Genomic DNA, 20,247 nt, shown 5'->3' on the forward strand with positions numbered 1-20,247 from the left:
TTTTACGGGTATGTATTTTAAAATTCAATTCTGATTCTAAACCTAAGATCAATTTAAATATCAATAGAATATATAATATAGTAAAGAAGACAATCGACTTAATTAAGTGTCATAGTAATGTTTTTTCGTTTACAAATTACCTCATTATGCTATGGTCCTTCGGGCTGGATTGTGGCCTCGTGGGCGTAGTTTCGTCGCTTTCTTATGGTGCCCACGAATTGATTATGTTTTTAGGGCTCTCAAGATAAATGGTAAAAACCGTTGATGAGTGAATTATTATATTATTTTCTGTCACAGTTCTGGCCAGTGGTCTCTATATGTGGAATCGTAGATTTTAAATTCTAATCATTAATTTCAATAATATTTAAACCAAAACTTATTCCTAATCCATTCAACGTTACTTAGAAAATTAAATAAATCAATAAATATATATTTTATAGTTACTGTTTAAGCATTTTCAAGAAGTGAAATAATATTTACCGTGTTTACTTTTACGGTAAATTTTCTTTCCATCGCTTCTACGGAACTTTTAAAGCTATCAAGACACACTCTTCACTAGTTTTTTTTACACGGCATTGTAAGGTAATCATCGCATGTCTTTATCGTTGGTAATGATCTTGGATTAACATGTTCCGATGACCGTGATGGGGTTGTGATGACGATGGCAATTTCGAGATCTGTTTTTGAAGAAATTTCTTCTTTATAGTACTTTAAAATGTCATCATGCGACTATGATAGATCAGTTTTTAAAAATTTGTTATGGCTATTTTCCTCGGCTTCATCTCTCTTACACATTTGAGCGATTTCCTGGTTTCACATTGTGTGGCTGAGGTATGAGTATAAAATACTGAGGAATTTTTCTAACACTGGCTTTAAACAATCTTCAGCTTTCTTATATACATATAGTATACCTTTTAATGCGAAGTTATGACGTATATCTTGATAATTTTACAATGCTTCAGGTAATATAATGCCTACAATTGCCATCTGATAGAGAAATCTAACACAAGTGACTAACAAATACTTACTAGGAAAGAAAGAAAGGCCCCAATCTATAGAAATCTAACGGATGTTTGATGATTAAGAAATATTTCTCTCATGTATGCTCTCAAAAGATGCTTCGTCATCGTATTTGTTCATTTGGGAAAAAGGGTTCCTAAACTAATGACGACGTGAGTTGCTCTTTCTTTATAAGGAAGCAATTAATTAATATTTTGATTCTGAGAGGCTCAACATATTCTGATATTATTATATCGTCGAGTTTAAAGGCAATTGACCTGTGGTCACGCATGTTGTTGAAATATTCATTTTTTGTGTGAAAAATATTTTATAGTGATTTTGTTTGTGAGCGTAATTCATACAAGACGAAGTGCTTCTGTGTGTAATTATATTTTAATAAAAAATCCTGTATTATATGCGTGTATGATGCCTCCAGTCAGAACGGCCGCATTTTGAAAATAATGCCTTGAAATAAACCTTATAAGAGTATGTGTATCTATTCAAACAATAGCGTTTTTTCTCGTGAATTTTATGGCTGTATTAATGCTATTTGAGCACTGTGCATTTGATTAGGCGGTATCTACGTCGTTGGTTAAAAGAAAATCATAAAATTACGTGTTGTCACTGATAATTTTCTATTTTGAATTTTAAAAGCGGATATTTATTCTAGAATTTATTCACATTCAGTTTCTTCACATTCAGTTTTAACAAGATTCAGTTAAATATAAAAAGAGAATAATTTCGAAAGCGAAACTGCTGTGAAGTCGTCAAGGTATAGTGTGTTCACGACTGAACTGAATACAAAATATATGATGCCAATGAACTACTTTTGAGGGGTCTATCTATAAGCATAAAAAAATAGGCCATAATGTAATATAGCATACTGAATTATGGCATTTTAATTTTTAAGCATAACGTTCTTATGAATAATCGTATACGCATAACTATTTGAAGCATAACTAACCTAAACTATAACTTACTTATACAATCAAAACTTATACCCGTATGCCATAAATAAATTATGCCTTAGACCTATTATGCCAAATAAGAATATGCGAGAAAAACTATAGTAACTATAGTACTTCCAGTTCGACATGATGTCCATTAGGCTACAGAGGTATTCAAAACATAAAGGAGTATTGTACACATCCTCTTAAAACATTTATATTATTTTTCTCCACTGGCAAGACAGCATGTCTACAACGAGCTTTGCTGCGGGCGTTTCGGGCATTTTCCCCCAACTCGTTGCCCTCGAAGCCTCCAAAGCTTGTTCTTGTAATGGCTTCATTATACTCGTACCACACGGCTCTTGGAAAGCTTTCGCAAAAACTTCTTACACACATACAATTTTGGTTGCAGTTGAGATTGAGCTTAAAATTCATAATTTCGCTGAAGCTTTGGCTGTTACTCAACGTTAGATTACTAATAATATCGTAGGTTAATTGTTTATTTTTCGATGTAAGTAAATTAGGACTAGATGTTATGATGTTATCGAGTTAAAGAAGTTATATTAATTGCATTCAACAGGCTGTTATTTTACAAATTTCTTTTTTCGGTTATCAGCGTTTTTGACGATAGAAATATTTATGCAACTTTAAATTTGGAACCTAATTTATCAACTATCATTTATGTTTCCATAATTTCAAATTTCGAATAAATTCAAAATTTTAAACATTTGAAACAAAAACATGATGTGAACATTAAACAGAAAGTCAACCTTGAAAGATTAATTTAAATTGCGCCGCTATTGCCAAGGCTAATTAAGGATCTCTGCGGGGTAGCTTAATACTTGTAGTTCGCTGTACTTTCTGCCAAACCGCAAGCCCTCAAACACGTGTTTAGAACATGAATAATAATAATGGTCAATCGAAATTGTTGCCTTAATCGTGAGTGATTATGTAATTACGGTCAGTTTCAGACAAGACGCAGTTCCGTGCAATTTCATGTTTTAAAGCCTGGCTTAAAATAATGTGACTTTAGAAGTAACATTTCAGTGACTTGTAAATGTTAAAAAATATATAATTTTTTTAATATGAAAAAATTTAGGGCTTGTGTCCAAATTTTTTAATCTCGTATAGTATTGTAAGAATCAGTTAATAAATATGAGTTATACTTGTACAACAAACCATTTAAAACATTTCATTGCTACCAATTTTTGTAGAAAATCAAAAGGACAATTTAAGAAGTACTTAGCTAACTGCAATTGACACAAGTCGTAGCTTTAAACACATTCCGAATCACACTCTAATAATCTTTTTCGCTTTTGTGACGATTCTATTACATAACTCTCTCACAGTCACTTCTGGACGCAAATGCAACTTTATTAAAATATTTATATAATATTTTCTCTTAAACTCATGAGTGTGTATGTGTATTATATATATATAACTTATTACCATCGCTGTATAGGTAGTTACAAAACACAGACATGTAAAGAACTTAGTTCTAAGAACTAAACTTGGTTCTTTACATTATACTTTAACTTCACCACGTGAAAAAACTTATACATGTATAAGTTTTGTCACATGGTGAAGTTAAAAAAGTATACACTTATTATGTGAGTTGTTTTCTACACTCTCCTTATTTTTAGTCCCTCTTTTCTCACTGTAATTTGGGATGGATTCCGGAGGCTTTTTACTGTCACGTTATATTTCGATCAGAATATTTTATAAAATAAATGGGTCTTTTCCTTTTGGCAAAAAAAAAAAAACTTTCCTTAACTCTTTTCGTTAAAGTTAAAAGTACCTTTGGGTCCTAAAGTGTTAATCTGTCAACATGGAGGTCTTTAAATTACGTTTTAATCAGTGGTTTTCTCGTAAATTCGATGAAATATGAACATAATATGTTATCGAAATCGACGTTTTTGCGCCTTGTAATTACATTTACCGTTCTGTAAAAGCATTAAAATATTTTTGGTGTTATTTTTGGTGTCACGGAAAACCACATTAAATCACTTGATTAAATGGTCGATGTTTTGTTTATTCAAGGTGGGTGATTATTTTCGATTTAAATAATACTCAAAATTACGTTATTGTACGTACCTAAATTATTATATTATTTTTAAATTTTGTAAATCTGTTTTCAAGTTTTTTACGTGATATCAAAACACTAACACGTTAGCGGACACACGACTCACTAAAATAATAAACCAAACATGGCTACTGTTCTTTATAAAATATATTTATAAGTGTTTCAAATAAATAGATGACAAAAAGCGACAACTAAAAGTAAGACTAAGACACGGCAACAACGCACCCATGGCATTCAAATAAAAACACCTTATAAAAGCAACAATGTAACCGCAACTACAAAAACAACATTAATCTGGGCAGAACATATGTTTATCTCTATTCAGCCATTGAAAAGGTGCAATAAATATACCAAGCACACGTCGGCCGATTGAAACGTACACTACTTAATAAACGCGCACCGCGCATGCGCACGATCTCGGTACGTGTGGCCCGCGATCAAATTCACGATTTATCGATAAATCCGCCGTTTCCCATCACTTGAGTTTGTGTATTTCATTCGGATTCGAATTTCGAATTAGTTTCTGTTTTCTTGATGTTGGGTCATGTAATTGAAATCATTTTAAATACAATATACCTATTTGCATTTTTAAAATATTTCATTGCTATTGCAATCAACAGTCTCAAGCGAAAATCTTGATTACATAAAATGTACAATACGCTTTCTATTCATATATTTTAGTGTTTGATTTTATATTACTATGAAAGGTTTTTGAAATACATGAATACTAAATACGTAACATAATTAATGGCGCGAGCTATCGGCTCAATTCGTCGCTGTCAAATCCACGATGTTAATTTATCGATAAATTCTAACAGGTTAGCATCACTTCGTTGACGCTGAGTGGTTATTCAAAGTCGATAGGTTAATTATGTGTGATTGTATGAATAGTTAGTAATCATAGTTCTATTATATGCGTAAGTTATTATGAATCGCTAAAGTTCGCAAGTTGATGCATTTGATAAATGTTAAATTTAGATTTAGATCTTTGGCAGAAGCACGTGTCGCCGAAAAATCTTTTTTCTGTTCTCAAAATCTAGATAAGTTTCTTTTTTTGCAGTCTTAATTAAAATAATCGGTAAATGCAGTTTTGATTGACACATTTAGAGTTAGGTAAGGACATGTAAGTTTATATTGAGATATAAAAAAAATATCGGTGAAACGTGATTTTTGCAACACCCATGGTTTTTTAAAACAAAAATACACGCCTATTATAATAAATTGTTTTATATACTAGCTAGCTGCGTGATATGTGTAATTTCCTGGGAATATCGAATTAAAATGTACTAAGTGTGTACCGTATTTTATCGTCAAAAGTGATTTAGATATTTTTTTAGAGAAATCTCCATTTAAGTCGTATCTCTAGCAATATCACACAATCGAATCAGAATTCTCACAGTCAAAAGCTATAACATAACACCATATTACGCTCGCGTCGGAATCGATTACCGCGTTCGATCCATCGTTATCACTCGCGAATCGTTCCGCTCGTCGTGTGGTCCCGATATCGGCAGATTTTATCGATATCGTGGATGCCGTTAACGTATCACTTCACTCGTGTCCCAGAGCAAATATTTTTTTTGCAGTATAGTCAGGACTACTCTTACTACATAGAACATAGGATACGAATAAAATATCTATGTCCCGTGGTTTCGCTTGTTCCCGTGTTAATTTCGGGATCAAAATAGATACTCCATCTGCTATACCAGATTCTACCTGTGCAGATAGCAAACTTTGATTTTTTGACAATAGATTTAAATCTAGACTAGATTAGAGTCCTGTAGATTTTGTGTGACTGAGTAATAAACATCCACACACATATCCTCACGTAAATATAGAGATTGGCATCCGTACTTCTATACTAATATTATAAATTCGAAATCTTACCTGACACGGCTAAACCACTTAGCCGATTTCGATGAAATTTGGAATAGAGATAGTTAATGACCCGATTTCAAACACAGACTTATCACGTAGAGCTGCGGGCTGCAGGTAGTATTACAATTAGACTTATAACGACACCATAAAATGGTGACAAAAATTAATGAAATATATTCATTAACAAGAAACAAGGTCGACGATAAAGGACACTTGAACTTGAATAAAAAATAAACTGACACTTCGCCGTCATTTCAAGTCGTTATGCACAAAACGCCGAGTGAAAAGGTGAAGCTAAGTAATATTGAACAGTTGATCGCCGCGAACTTAGACTTGAAATGTTTTTTTTTTTAAATGTTTTCTTCTGCAATTTCTTGCAGAAAAAAATATTGAAAAAACATTACGTTAAAAGTTCTTCGGTCAATTTTTCCGAGACATAAAACCTTCTTCTTAGCTTTATATGTATACGTTCATGATTTAGAGTACAAGAAAAATGACTAAAATTGGTCCCCCATTGCAGACAGGTGTTAAGTGTAAGTGCCAATACGAACAACTATACGAGTACAAATTAGATACTCATTATTTTATAATGATGATTGTTAAAATACAAAAATAATATAATTGTATATTGGCAATACTTATAGAGAAACAGATGTTATGAAGACAACTTCAAAACAATTTTTTGGCTTGCCTTTGATACCTATTGAAAATTATTTAAATGGATTCTGTTACTGATATGTTAAAATTTAGTTAAAATGCATGTGTGACACAAAACAAATGAATGAAAATTATAATGATATGAGAAATTATTCCCGCCCGATTCCAGATTTTTCTCGTCTTATTATTTTCAAAATTAATGTTTTAATGTGGGGTACTATGAAACATTAAACACGTTCTGTCTTTTTTTTACACGGTGCGTGTACGTTATGGAAAAAAGAGACAGCATGTGGCCGTCACTAACGTGCTACGCCTTTGTATGTTTCATGGTTCTGGCTACGGTTCTTCTTCACCTTGCACAGTCTTTATCACCCCTAATTGACAGACCATTGGCACGGATATCCATTATCAAATTAATGCGAAGTCTGTTTATCTGTCTGTCGCTTTCACGGCCAAACCGCTGGACCAATTTTGATGAAATTTGTTATGCATGTAGTTTTTTAGTTTTTCCAAAAATCAACCCCCATATGACTATAATAGAGGGTGAAAGTTTGTATGAAAATCGTCTGTTCCGCTTTCGCAGATAAATTCAACCGGGCGAAGTCGCAAGCAAGAGATAGTTACAAAATAAATAGATATTCAAAAAATCTAAAATCTCGAGGCCTCGAGCTAAAAGCTTAAAAAGCTCCGCGTATCATAGAAGTCGAGTAATAAATAACTGCCAATCACATTTCTAATTATTAACATATGTATTTTGCATATTAAACGATTTAAACGATTTTGTAATCGATACCAATCGGTTTTCACGATAGCGAGTGGTGAACGATCACTTCATTATGTCTATAGGGCGGTATTTACGAATTTCGATTTTAGATTTTTTTACCACCAATACAAAGAGGCATGTTATGAGATTGTTGGGTCTATGTATCTGTATATCTGTCTTGGGCGTAGTAGCTCAGAAAGTTATGAATATTTGGAGATTACCCGCCTCAAACATACAACCTCACAAACGCTTACCTCTTTATAATAATAGTATAGACTAGCAGCCGGCCCCGGCTTCGCTCGGGTAAAAAGGAATCACACTATATCTTGTTGAAAACCGCATAAAAATCCGTGTAGTAGTTTTTGAGTTTATCGCGAACAGACAGACGCGGCTGAAGACTTTGTTTTATAATATGTAATGATAAGTAACAAACGCGGTACTTAATTGGTTCATATTAAAATATGAACCAATTAAGTACCGCGTTTGTTTGAATCATATTAAATTAAAGTAAGATTATTATGACAAAACATACATTTCGATTTTTATCATATACCATGAGTAATCATTACGCAACGATTCGTCTCTCTCATGAATTTACTTCTCAAAAAATCACAAGAAATTATTTAATCCTCATATTTACAACTGAATCGAAAACAGCTGGGTACAAAACAATTGCGAAATGGGAAATACATTTGCATGTCATTAAAATCGTATCAGGCATCAACTATAAAAAATATATTACCATTTGTTAATCCGTCCATATATCATAATGTAATATTTCAATTAACCCCGATTTTTAATCGATTTTGAGTCAGGTTTACATCATCTGAATATAGCCGAGAGTACTATATATCATAAATGACATATTATGTGCAACGGGACAACTGATTCCTTTTTGAAGTTTAATTTCAATTTTTGTTCGTCCACATTGTACAATCACATAAGCGATATTTCTTTCTTTTATATATATGTACAAATAATGATAATGTTTAAAGTGGAGGTCGCTTTATAAACTTCAGCTAGACTGAAATGGAACCTCGATCGTGAGGTTCCATTTCAGTCCAATTGTAACTAAAAAGGGTGAAAAATGACGGTTCATTTTTCACCATTTCAGTTACAATTTCTTTTTATACTTGTTGCTTTCACAACAGCTATTCACGGATCAGTTTTGATTCAAGAATATGTATAGTTCTAACTATATTCGCGACACTGAAATATTAAAAAAATATATTTAAGTGAATACAGCTGATATTTTAAACGCGATTTCGGACCAGGGAGGCTGGCTTGGGGATGCCAGCGCATGCGTCGGACGGCTGATCGGTCTTCTCCACTTCTTTTATCTATGGGCTTCTCATTCGGACTCTATTTCACCTAGAGCATATAATTAATCAACAGAGAGTGACCTCTGGATCGCTGAAAAATAAAGCTTTTGAAAGTAATTTTAGAAGAATATTGACTGTTATTGGATGAATGACACAGGCTGCTCTGAGTGTTATAAATCTTTGAGGGTTAATTAAATGCCAGCACAATGCTTTATAAGTGTTTAAGGAACTTGTATGGAGCGGAGTTGCGCTTGGCTTAAAGTAGAAGACGTAGCGTTGCAATTCAAATTTATATGACACATTTTGTAAACTATAACTTCTTGTTTATTAGTGTCAATAATATTACACATAGTTTAGTGATTTTAATTTCTTAAAAAATAACAATTTTAAATATTTTTATTATGAAAGTTGTTGCATAAAACAAATGAGAAGATCCTTAACAGGGATGATTTTTAACCCCCGACGCATTAAGAGGGATGTTAAAAGTTTAACGTATCTGTCTGTGAGTCTGTGGCATCGTAGCTCCCAAACGGATGAACCGATTTTCGTTTAGTTTTTCTTTGTGTTATAGATAATTTTATCCCGAGAGTTTTTAGCCATGTTTCATGAAAATAGGTTCAGTCGTTCAAAAGTTGTAGCGATAGGTGCCTTAAAAGGAATACCCCATCGAGCAAAAATGGATTAATTACAACCAAGAACGATGTCCGCCTGGTTTAAGTGTTCCATAATGCAAAATATCCCACGCTATCCTCTTTCAACTTGGGCCATAAGAAAGGGACAGCGCTAATACATCTGCCGATTAAGATCTTACAGGCCCCGATACTGCTATCCGGAGTTATCTGGAGGTAACATTGCACCTTCTAGATGGAAACCGGTCGTGTACGGGTTAAAACCTAAAGGTTGTAATTAATACAGTCTGTGGGGAAACTAGCGCATTTACACTATAAAAGTGTTGCCAGTTGATTTGAGTGTTACAAATTATTAATTAACCTATTTTATTTTAGACATACCTAGTAAAATACCAATTCGTGTTTACACTGTTGTTTATTATATAACTAGCGGCCCAACACGGCTTCGATCGGGTAAAAATATAATAAATTATACGACTAAACCTTTCTCCGGAATCAGACTATCTATTGATGAAAACCGCATGAAAATCCGTGCAGTAGTTTTTTAGTTGTGAGTGGATTTAAAGCCATATGGAATTATCTTATACATTAGACCAAATTGTATTACATATTGCATTGTTGGATAAAATAAATGTATTTTTTACTATATTTACTCTTTACAAAATCCGATCAGTGGTTATAATTTACAAATTCACACAACTTTTTGATTTTGTAATTCAATTAAAATTATCACCACAACATAAAAATAGACCTCCTCATCATATACATCGCCTTAATCCTATTCTTTATTTCTTTTGTCCCACTGTTGAAAAAATATCTCTGTCCAATCCAGATCAACCTCCAACCAGCTCCTCTCGACTGCATTCAAATCCTCACTCCATCACGTCTGGTGGTCTCCCTCTTTCCATAGCACTTGTGGACGCCACTTGGTGGCTACAAAAGCCCAGTGGACCCTTATCCTACAAATTATATGCAAACAAAGCTTCAATTCTGTTGAATTCTAAGAAGCGTTAGCATTTAGCATCATTCTAGCTCAGACATATTTAGCAATGCGTTCATTATTCGCACCGCCTAAATACGCGCCAGGGTAAGGCCGAGCGCGAATGTTGCACATCTAACGGAAACTATGTTATAATGCAAAATGAAATTTAATATAAAACAAGTCGACGAACGAACGTTCATAGACGAACCTAGTTTTTAGATAAACTAGGTTCGTCAGTTGAGTACTTTTTAAATTTTTTCTGCCATTAACATTTATTGTTATTTTATTTATTTGAGTTTATTGTACATTGTATATTCTAGCTTTTGCCCGCGGCTTCGCCCGCGTAAATTTACTACGGAAACAGTTATATTTCCGGGTTGAAAGGTATGCGTATGTCCTTCTCCATACTTCAAACTACATGTATACAAAATTTCAGGAAGATTGGTCAAGAATATAGAGCGTGAAGAGGTAACAAATAAACTTACTTTTGTTTTTATAATATTAGTTAGATTTTTATTTTATTTATTAAGTTTATTGTAAATTTTTGCAGAGGATATAATAGGTTAAACTTAATTATATTGTCTACTAGTTCATCTTCGATTATTATAATACGCGGACCTATTTATGCCAAATTATCACAAAGAAGCTCATATCATACATAATTGTATTCTAAAGCCCATGGGGACCCAATGGTCACTGTAAAAAGTAAACCATCAGGACCAAATGAAACAAAAAACCACTCATGCGCTCATCTAAGTACAGCCATCATGTCAAGCACAACATGGTTACGAGGTGAGTATATCTAGTAGCAGCGAATGCAACTGTGAAACTGTATAAACGTAGATTGGTGTGCAGTTCACTGTACTTCTAGATTATTCATACGTTACGCTGTTCTTTTAGCGCATGTTTTTATGTTCCACTGTCAAGTCAACAAAGTCCCTTTACTCTCTCTCTTATCTAAGGTTTTTAGCCCGCAGATATTACGTTCCACTGTCCAAGTCCCCTTACATTTCTTATAGTTACTCTCTCTCTTTCTTCTATGTGATTTTATACCAGCTCCACACTGTCGCCGAACATCCGACGCGAATGCAGAACATTGCGCAGTTAGTATGAGTGCCTTTATTTACAGCAATAAAAAAAGTTTGGCAAACTGTTCGACGACAGTGGGCAGCCGGATATAGCATCGCGTTTTGTTCGGTCGTTTAACATCATAGATCAGATCCATTTCCCTACGTTTTCTTCTCCGCTTCCTTGCCATCGGCATCCTTAGTTGGACCATTGGCACTTATCAACACGTCATTGACGAAACCTTCTTCTTTTGTTCGACCATTCATTTTTTACTTGTCATCATCATCATTCTTACCATTTCCCTCCATTTGGGTTCAACGCGGTAGGTATTTTCTCTCCACAAGAGTCTATTTGCTGTCATATCCACTCAATCACGTCCACTCCTAACTCCTTCATATCCTCCCTCCAGTGGTAAAGAGCTTGCTTCTGAACCGAGAGGTCCCGGGTTCGATCCCCGGTCGGGTCATGATTGAAAATTGTCTTTTTCTGATTGGCCCGGGTCTTGGATGTTTATCTATACGTATTTGTTATAAAAATATAGTATCGTTGAGTTAATATCCCATAACACAAGTCTCGAACTTACTTTGGGGCTAGCTCAATCTGTGTGATTTGTCCTTATATATTTATTTATTTTAGTTTCTCCATTTTAAAATTTGTCAATGTCAAATAGCATTTTGCAACACGAATATTTTTGTTTAGTTCTTTTGTTATTTGTTTTAACAAGTCGCGACACCATATTCTCTCGAACCGCAATCGAAGCTTGATAGTTTCCGAGATAATGACATCTTCGGCAAAAAGCGGACATTTTGTTATTTATCATCTCGTCCTCGGATAAACTCGTTCGGATCACAAACCATAGACAAAGAGAAGTCAAGCTTTATCACTCTTTTTGAAAAATAGATTTTTACTGAAGATGGTAGTTGAACAAACATTTGAAACTTTTTTAATGATATAATATTTTGTTCACATTTTTGATTATTTTCTGTATCAATATTTTCTGACCAAATTATGTAATTACCTTTTTTAATCGACTGAAATGCAAATAGTATTTTTTTATGTAAAAGTTGGAAAAGCGACATTATTTCTCTAGTGATGAATTTTGCTGTGCTGTTGTTTGTCGTTTATCGCTTAGTTTGGTCTTGTGTCAAAAAATAGCTAATAATAATACCAAGCAATGAACAATGAAATTTTGTCGAGCTGTGAACAATGATTTACTGAATCTTTCAATATCAAAGCGTTTCTTTAATTAGACCTTGATAGAGTCTTTTTCACGACAAGTTTTAAATGATACAGTAGTTTTCAAAAAGCTACAAACTACCAGCTTTGTAGTACGACCACTGCTGAGTTAAGCCGAAAGAAACTCATATAAACAGTGTTGGTCCCTATCATGGCAGCATTTATTTACTTTATCACTTCGAAACCCACTCTCGCGTCGGTTATCAGTGCCATTCCTTGTCAGCTTGTCTCTAACGTGTTTATGGACGCCACAGACCTGTCTGTCTGTCTGTACGCGAATTGTAAGTAAATAAATATATCTTGTTAGTATTATCTTCGTTATAAATCTATCTAGTCGGCATCGTATGTTGCTCATTTACTCGGAAACAAGAGGTCGCAATGTGTCGATATTACACTGTTAATAAAATAGAATTTATATCTCTCATATCCGCATGTTGCCTTCGGGGTCGTGACGCCGCGAAGCTCGGTGTCATCGTAGAAAATAACCCTATATATTGTGAAGATTCTGATGTGTGTATGTTTGTTAATCAATCACGCGAAACCCACAAGAGTAACTATTTTAACAATTATTTTTCTTTCTTTTTCAGTGTGGTGTGATGATGCAGTGATTTGAATGTGGTAAGTATAATTTATCTCAGTATTTATTTAATTAAGCGATGTTTAGCTCTGAAATAAGAGTTATAACTAGCTGATGCCCGCAACATCGCTCGCGTAGACTTTATGACTTCTATTCTGTTGAGTTCTAAAAGGTGCAGTAGTTGAGTCGCATCTTACTCCTTTTCTCATTTTGGACCGAATTTTCCCCTTTTGTTTTAGCTATTAAGGCTTTTTGAAGTGAAAACTTCTTTAGCGGCGTTGTGCACTTTTTGTGATAGGTAAGAAATCTGAACTCCCGTCAGGACACGTGACCTGATCGAAAATGCTTAACACGTCAAAAATGCACAACGTTAATGTTCAAGTTTTCACTTCTACCGGCACTCCCGGAGCGCAAGTCGTTTTTTTATTTATAATTATGTACTCCATACCGTTTATTTGTCCAGCTGTCACTAAGCAGCCAGTAACGACGACAAGTACTAATTACTTACAAGTCACAATTAGCCTACGTCTTATTATCTACTTACACATGACAGCTACTAAGCAGTTGGATTTGTATCATTTAATTGATAATCACTACTATTTCTACGCCAGCAGTCGCTATTATACTTCGTTCGTGTATAATTAAAAACATTTAACAAAATAATCTATAATTAATTAGCTCTGGCATATTGGTATAGTTGCGTTGCTAAGAATGATTATATGTGTCAATAATTTGACAGATGAATATGTCAAAAACCGTGTCTAGTGGAGAAAAAATGGCTCGACGCTCTGTGTCTAAGGAAGGCAACGTGAAATTTGGTCAAGTGAGTGAGACGGATAACGACATATTTGCGTGCAAAGAAAAGTATTATTTTGTCGCTACCATAGGCATTATAGAACTATGAAACTCCTTAGAATCACACATATATAGAATTAAATTTGATTGTGAATTTTTAATTACTTATTGCCATATGTAATGCATACATTTTGTGTAATACCACGTGTACTGTAATATAATTAATCGTTCGGAGAGATACTCCATGTCGAGACAACAAAAATTGAGAATTGATAGAGAGAAAAGTCTAGATTGACGAGGCTTTTATTTTATACTAGACTAGATGTTACCCGGGGCCTCGCTCCCGTGGGAATTTTGAAATAAAATATAGCTTGTAGCAATCTTGGATAATGTACCTTTCTAATAGTGAAAGAATTTTTGAAATCGGTTGGTGGTTTCGGAGATTACCCGTCTCAAACATACAAACTCACAAAGGCTTACCTCTTTATATAATAGTATATATTGTTGATGGAATTTGTGATCATAAAATTTTTGTGCAATGTATTGTTGTAATTGTAAACTTTCATATTGAAAGTCCGTGCAATATTTACGTTTACAAAAATTGTTTAACATCGCGAACACCCTATAAGAGGGCAGGCGCGTGACTTGCTCTGTGCGTTACAATGTATGGCCGATTCAGAGTAAATACACAGAAATTCAGGGAAAGCCACGGAGCAAACAATGAGCTATAAATGCATGTAAATATATTACTGTATCGATGGAACTTGACGCCGATTGGGACGGGAGGTTAGCGCATTTTTTTTTGTTGTTTATGAAACTTCATAAGTATTTTGTGGTATTTTTTGAACCAGGTATTTTAGGTTAACCGTTTCACAGATACTAGTATAATGTTTGTAGATCTAAAGTGTCCTGCAAAGGGTTAAGATTGTGAAAATTCTTGGGTTCTGTGTGTCTCCATAGAAAAGGAGAGTGACAGCTTGTGTTTATGACCCTGTAGGCAGGGTTGGGTAATAGAAAACTATTACGCTTTTAGAAAACTCTTTGAAACAGCTGGGTATTAGATTCTTTAACACCTCAGGCCGCGACTCAACTGCTCCGTTGTCCTCCGTTGTTTAACGTCCTTCACCGTACAACGCAAAAAGTGTATGGAGATTTGACGTACGTCAACGCATATGAATATCAATACCTAATTAAATTAACGGTGCACAACGTATTACGTCGACGTAACAAAGCAATTATAACAATTAGTTCGGTTTAATAGCCTTGGCTGATATTACAACCGACTGCCTGCCGAAATATCACCCTTTGGGAATTGTATTGTTACCTAAAAGCTGACAAGGCCTTTAGTCGCCTCTTATCTCGGAGGCTATGGAGTGGTCCCATCCCAGGGCGGCACCACACACCTCAACTTGTAGTGATTTATTCATTCTAAACAATTGTCAAGTGTGTAAGTATAGACTATACTATATATATAGGTGTTGATCTAATCGCTCATGTGTTTGTTTACGTGTTACGGGCTCATTTGTCGGGGCCAATGCCACGGAATCACAAATATCGAGGGTGCAGATAATAAGTCATGTATTTTCTTTTTAATTTAGTGAATATGCAAAAGTTTAGCTTGAGTTAGTCTCATTTGTAGCTACACTACTAGTGGTAATTTAACTGAAAATAATATTTATTTGAATCACTTGCATTCGATCATTTGAGATATTTTAGACGATCATTTAAGATATTTTAGAGGATAATTTGAGATGAAAAGTTTTACAGCAAGAACCGCGATTGAAGAGACCATTATCTATTTATATATATTATTAGCGGCCCGTCCCGGTTTCACTCGGATAAAACCATATTAAATACACATAAACTTTCCTCTTGCAGCTCTCATCTAAATACGTTGCGTAGTTTTAATGTCTAGTCATAATATAGTCTAAGTCTAAGCATATATGCTTCCTAAGCATATATCCCTATATATAGGGATAGACAGCGGTAAGCGATTTTGTTTTATATGTAGTGATTATTTACTTGTTCGTAGGAAGCAGGTTAAGAAAAAATATCATGAGAATACAAATTGGTGTTAAAATTAAATTTAAGAAAGTATATGCTTTACCAGTTAGGTACGCATAAATATAAAAGCAGAGTGAGAGAGATAATATAGGCAAATCACCTGTCTCGCTTCCTCTACAGCTACAATAGTCTTCATACGTTCAAGAAGCTCTATTTCCATACTCTCCTTAATTTGTTGTGCAAGCGCCGGATGTTAATGCATTTCTTTTTGCAAGCCATTGCATTTTGTTTTAAGTTATATTAAGCATTGAATTGTGGGTAAGTACTTGTGGTTCTATTGCTCACTTAGCCCAGTTAATTTTTTACTTATTTAGGTCATGTTAATGTGTAATTAAATAAATAAAAAATGTTTATTTTTAATAGAAACACAACAACGAAAATGGGACTTATTATATACATGATAACTTTGTATCCAAAAATAGAACAGTAGAAGTTGAAAACTGATGTGTCTAAACCACAGAAATGATCTGTGATCTAAGCTTAAACTTAGCAAAAAACAAATCTGGCATTGCCAATATGACGATAGCAATGTAAATACTTACTTTTGTCACTGTCGCACTTTACAAAATTAGGCATCGACAGAACGAGACAAAACATAGCTTCAAGGAAGCTTTATCTCTTTATGAATAACAGTGTAAATTTTTTATGATAGTACCAGACATGTTACAGTTAGTAAAATATATCACGGAAGCGAAGACCCAAAATGCAACTATCACAATATTAAAACTTAAATGGTACTTGAAGATACAAAATCCATCGCATTCCACTCTGCGGCCTACCATACCTGTGTCTATTCCTTTGAGATATTTCTCGGAAACCAGATAAAGGCAGCGACACACGATTTATTGTTTTCTTTCATACCTTGGCCTTTTTCCAACGCAGGATGTAACTTAGCCTTAAACCTATACCCTTGTCCTATACGCTTTTTATGTCTAGATATTATAGACTATCTAATTTTGATTTTATATAAACGGCTCTATAATAATACTTCGACAAACTAACTAGACTTGAGTTAAACTACTAAACTTGGGTTAAATTAACTTAAAAATTCACACGATATTTTAATTTTAGGATTATTTTTATGGGCATAATTATGATTTTGACATTATTTTATCGCAACTCGGAATAATGAGTTTTTGATTGCAACAGGACATAGATACTACAAATATATCAAATTTTATAATCTGACTAGCGGTCCGTCCCGACTTTGCTCGGGTAATAAGCTTCCCTCAGGAGTCACTACCTACTAAAATCCGTTGAGTAGTTTTAAAGATCGAAGAATATATAGACGACCTCGGTGGCGCAGTGGTAAAGTGCTTGCCTCTAAACCGAGAGGTCCCGGGTTCGATCCCCGGTCGGGTCATGATGGAATAATGATGTTTTTCTGATTCGCCCGGGTCTTGGGTGTTATATGTGTATTTGTTATAAAATATAGTATCGTTGAGTTAGTATCCCATAACACAAGTCTCGAACTTACTTTGGGGCTAGCTCAATCTGTGTGATTTGTCCTTATATATTTATATTTATTTATATATATGGATAGACGGCGGGAAGCGACTCTATGTATATATCTTTAAAATGTAAAGTAATGTTAAAGCAATTTCTTAAACTAGAAGCTAATGGAGTGAAAACTCTGAAAATCTAAGGGAAAGGTCAGAGAGGAAAATCAATCAGAGAAAGTACTATGAATACAAAGGAGTCTTAAGAAAAATGGTAAGTGACTGATAAATGGAAGGAGTTAGCATACTCTGCTGACTCCACCACATGTGTATGAAAAAGGTTAAGAAGAAGAGAGCTATTAGAATTGGTGCTCTGCGTGGAGTAACCATCTTCTTCTGTCAACTCCGTGGCCGTCCAAGCGTAACAGAACAAACATTCTAAGTGTGCGTTGCACCAGTCTACTTGACGTTAACTTTAACCTGTGCAGAAAAACGCTAAGTACGCCATTTTATCGAAACGTCAGCAGCGCATGGGTTAAAGTTAACGCCAAAGTTGACTGGTGCAACCCACCCTAACTGTATAGTTAAATTCGACTGTGGTTTAGCGTTTTCACGCTCGGTTTAAATAAAGAATACCATTCTGACCGCAGCTAAACCACAAACTATTTATAGAATCTGTGGCTAACAGAGTTAACCTTATAAATTAACTAACCAAGTGGTAATAAGCTAATTTTACGGTTCAAACTAGAGGATAAGTTAAAAGCAGTGGTGGTGCCTGTGGATCGAAAGGTTACAGAATCGAATCCTACTCGTGCCATATGAGTTTGTATACCAATCTGACTCAATTTTCATCGACCACCACTTGCTTCCGTTGAAGGTATACATCGTGAGGAAACCTGCACACTGGTAAATTATTAACTTGTGCGTGAAATGGTGAAGGCAATGGCAAACCACTTCATAATCATGAACTTGGGCCCATTCGATCCACAGGCGGGAGTCTTAACCATTACACCACCACCGCTCCATACTAATTTTACATATACTTACGTTTGGATAAACCACGGTACAGACGTAAATATAAAATTGTACAGATAGATATGAAATGGATTACATTTAAGGGGTTTCTTAAATTATAGACAAAATGATAGCACAATACTACTAATATTATAAATGCGAAAGTTTGTGAGGATGTATGTTTGTTACTCTTTCACGTATAATCTACTGGACGCATTGTTATGAAAAGTACACTGGCAGAATATAACATAAAACATTTTGTACTTTTATCCCGAAATTCCCACGGCAGCGAAGCCCCGGGACACAGCTAGTTAAAAATAAATCCCGTATTAAACTGGTGGTGTAATGGTTAAGACGCCCGTCTGTGGATCGAAAGGTTTCAGGTTCGAATCCTACTAGTGCCACATGAGTTTGTATACCAATCTGACTCATGTATAGTAGTTTTCATCGACCACCACTTGCTTCCGGTGAAGGAAAACATCGTAAGGAAACCTGCACACTGGTTGACTCTTATTAACTTGTGTGTGAAATGGAGAAGGCAATGGCAAACCACTTAATTAATAATGCCGAGAAAGTTGTTGTGTGTGTTTCATTCCACGTAATAATCACGACCCTCAGCCATGAGGAATACGACTATGAAGAAGATTAAACTGGTAAATTTAAAGGAATAATTTTTCTAATCGTAAACCGGTAAATATATGTATAGATCCAAATTTGAACGTATTTAACTGCTGGTCTTGATGTATGCTTCTATTATATTTGAGCTTGATGCTGACCCATGCATCAACTCGTGAACGGGTACTGTCTCTGTCGGGGAAACACGCCTACTCGAATCTCTTATATTTTGTTTGGTCAATCTTATTTTGTATATTGGCAATCAAATTCTAATGCTATGTATCCCTTAGTCCCCGAGTGGTCCCTTTTTAATGCGGAACCACACGACACATGGAGGTGTTTCTGTGTTCTCTTTAATTTTAACACTGGTCACAAGGCGAGTCCATTGTTGGAATATTTTGAAACGGCCGATCAGTCACGGCGATCGCACGCGGTGACGGATAGACAAATATTAGAGATTTTCTATGCACCATCTCCTGTACGCGAGTGTTTTTTGTAATCAATGTAGTTTTAACAAGATATGTAGGCTAGTGTGGGCGAAGTGCGGGTTTGCATTTCACTTCTCACCATCGAATCGAATCGAAGTGAGACGCAGCGAACCAATCACATTGCGGTATGGTTGACGTTGTGTCACAATGGCACACTGTGATTGGTTCGCAAATGCAAACCCGCACATCGCCCACTGGAATGTGTAGAAATGTTGTGCACGACTTGAAAATAAACATTTAAACAGATACAGAAAAAAATATTGACGCTGTCCATGGCATAAGTCGAAAAATGCAGAGGTTTTACACACGTTCTAAATTTTCATAAATTTCCTCTACTTACCGTATTACCACAACGCTTTCAAATCTTGGGTGTATTGCACAGTAATTTAAACAGGTAATTAAATAGTCAAAGCCATCAACATTGCTTTAGCGTTGAAAGATGATGGATAAAGCATTCACATTTTATTTTCTTCTACAAAAACAAAGCCATAAATAAATTCCATTGATATATCGAAACACTTCAAACATAAATATAGCAAAAAAATCCTTCATGCTAGAAACAGAACGCTCAATCTCTTTTATTGATTAAATTCTTGAAAAAAATAGCTCAGGTTAAATGAGAAACGTTTTATTTCTAGCGAAAATAAACATAAAATTATATAAATACGTCATCGATACACTGTATCGATAA

General features: G+C 34.7%; 1 protein-coding gene across 2 annotated transcripts in view; it reads left to right on the forward strand.

Moving 5' to 3' along the window:
- ci (cubitus interruptus) overlaps window positions 1-20,247 on the forward strand; it is a 100,072-nt gene that overhangs the window by 18,268 nt on the left and 61,557 nt on the right. For both annotated transcript variants that reach the window (XM_053762984.2, XM_053762985.2), the window contains exon 2: window positions 13,152-13,182. The gene's annotated coding sequence lies outside the window, so the exon portion shown is untranslated. The remainder of the gene's footprint in view (window positions 1-13,151; window positions 13,183-20,247) is intronic.

Source organism: Plodia interpunctella, chromosome 23 (genome assembly GCF_027563975.2).
Source record: "Plodia interpunctella isolate USDA-ARS_2022_Savannah chromosome 23, ilPloInte3.2, whole genome shotgun sequence".
Lineage (NCBI taxonomy): Eukaryota > Metazoa > Arthropoda > Insecta > Lepidoptera > Pyralidae > Plodia > Plodia interpunctella.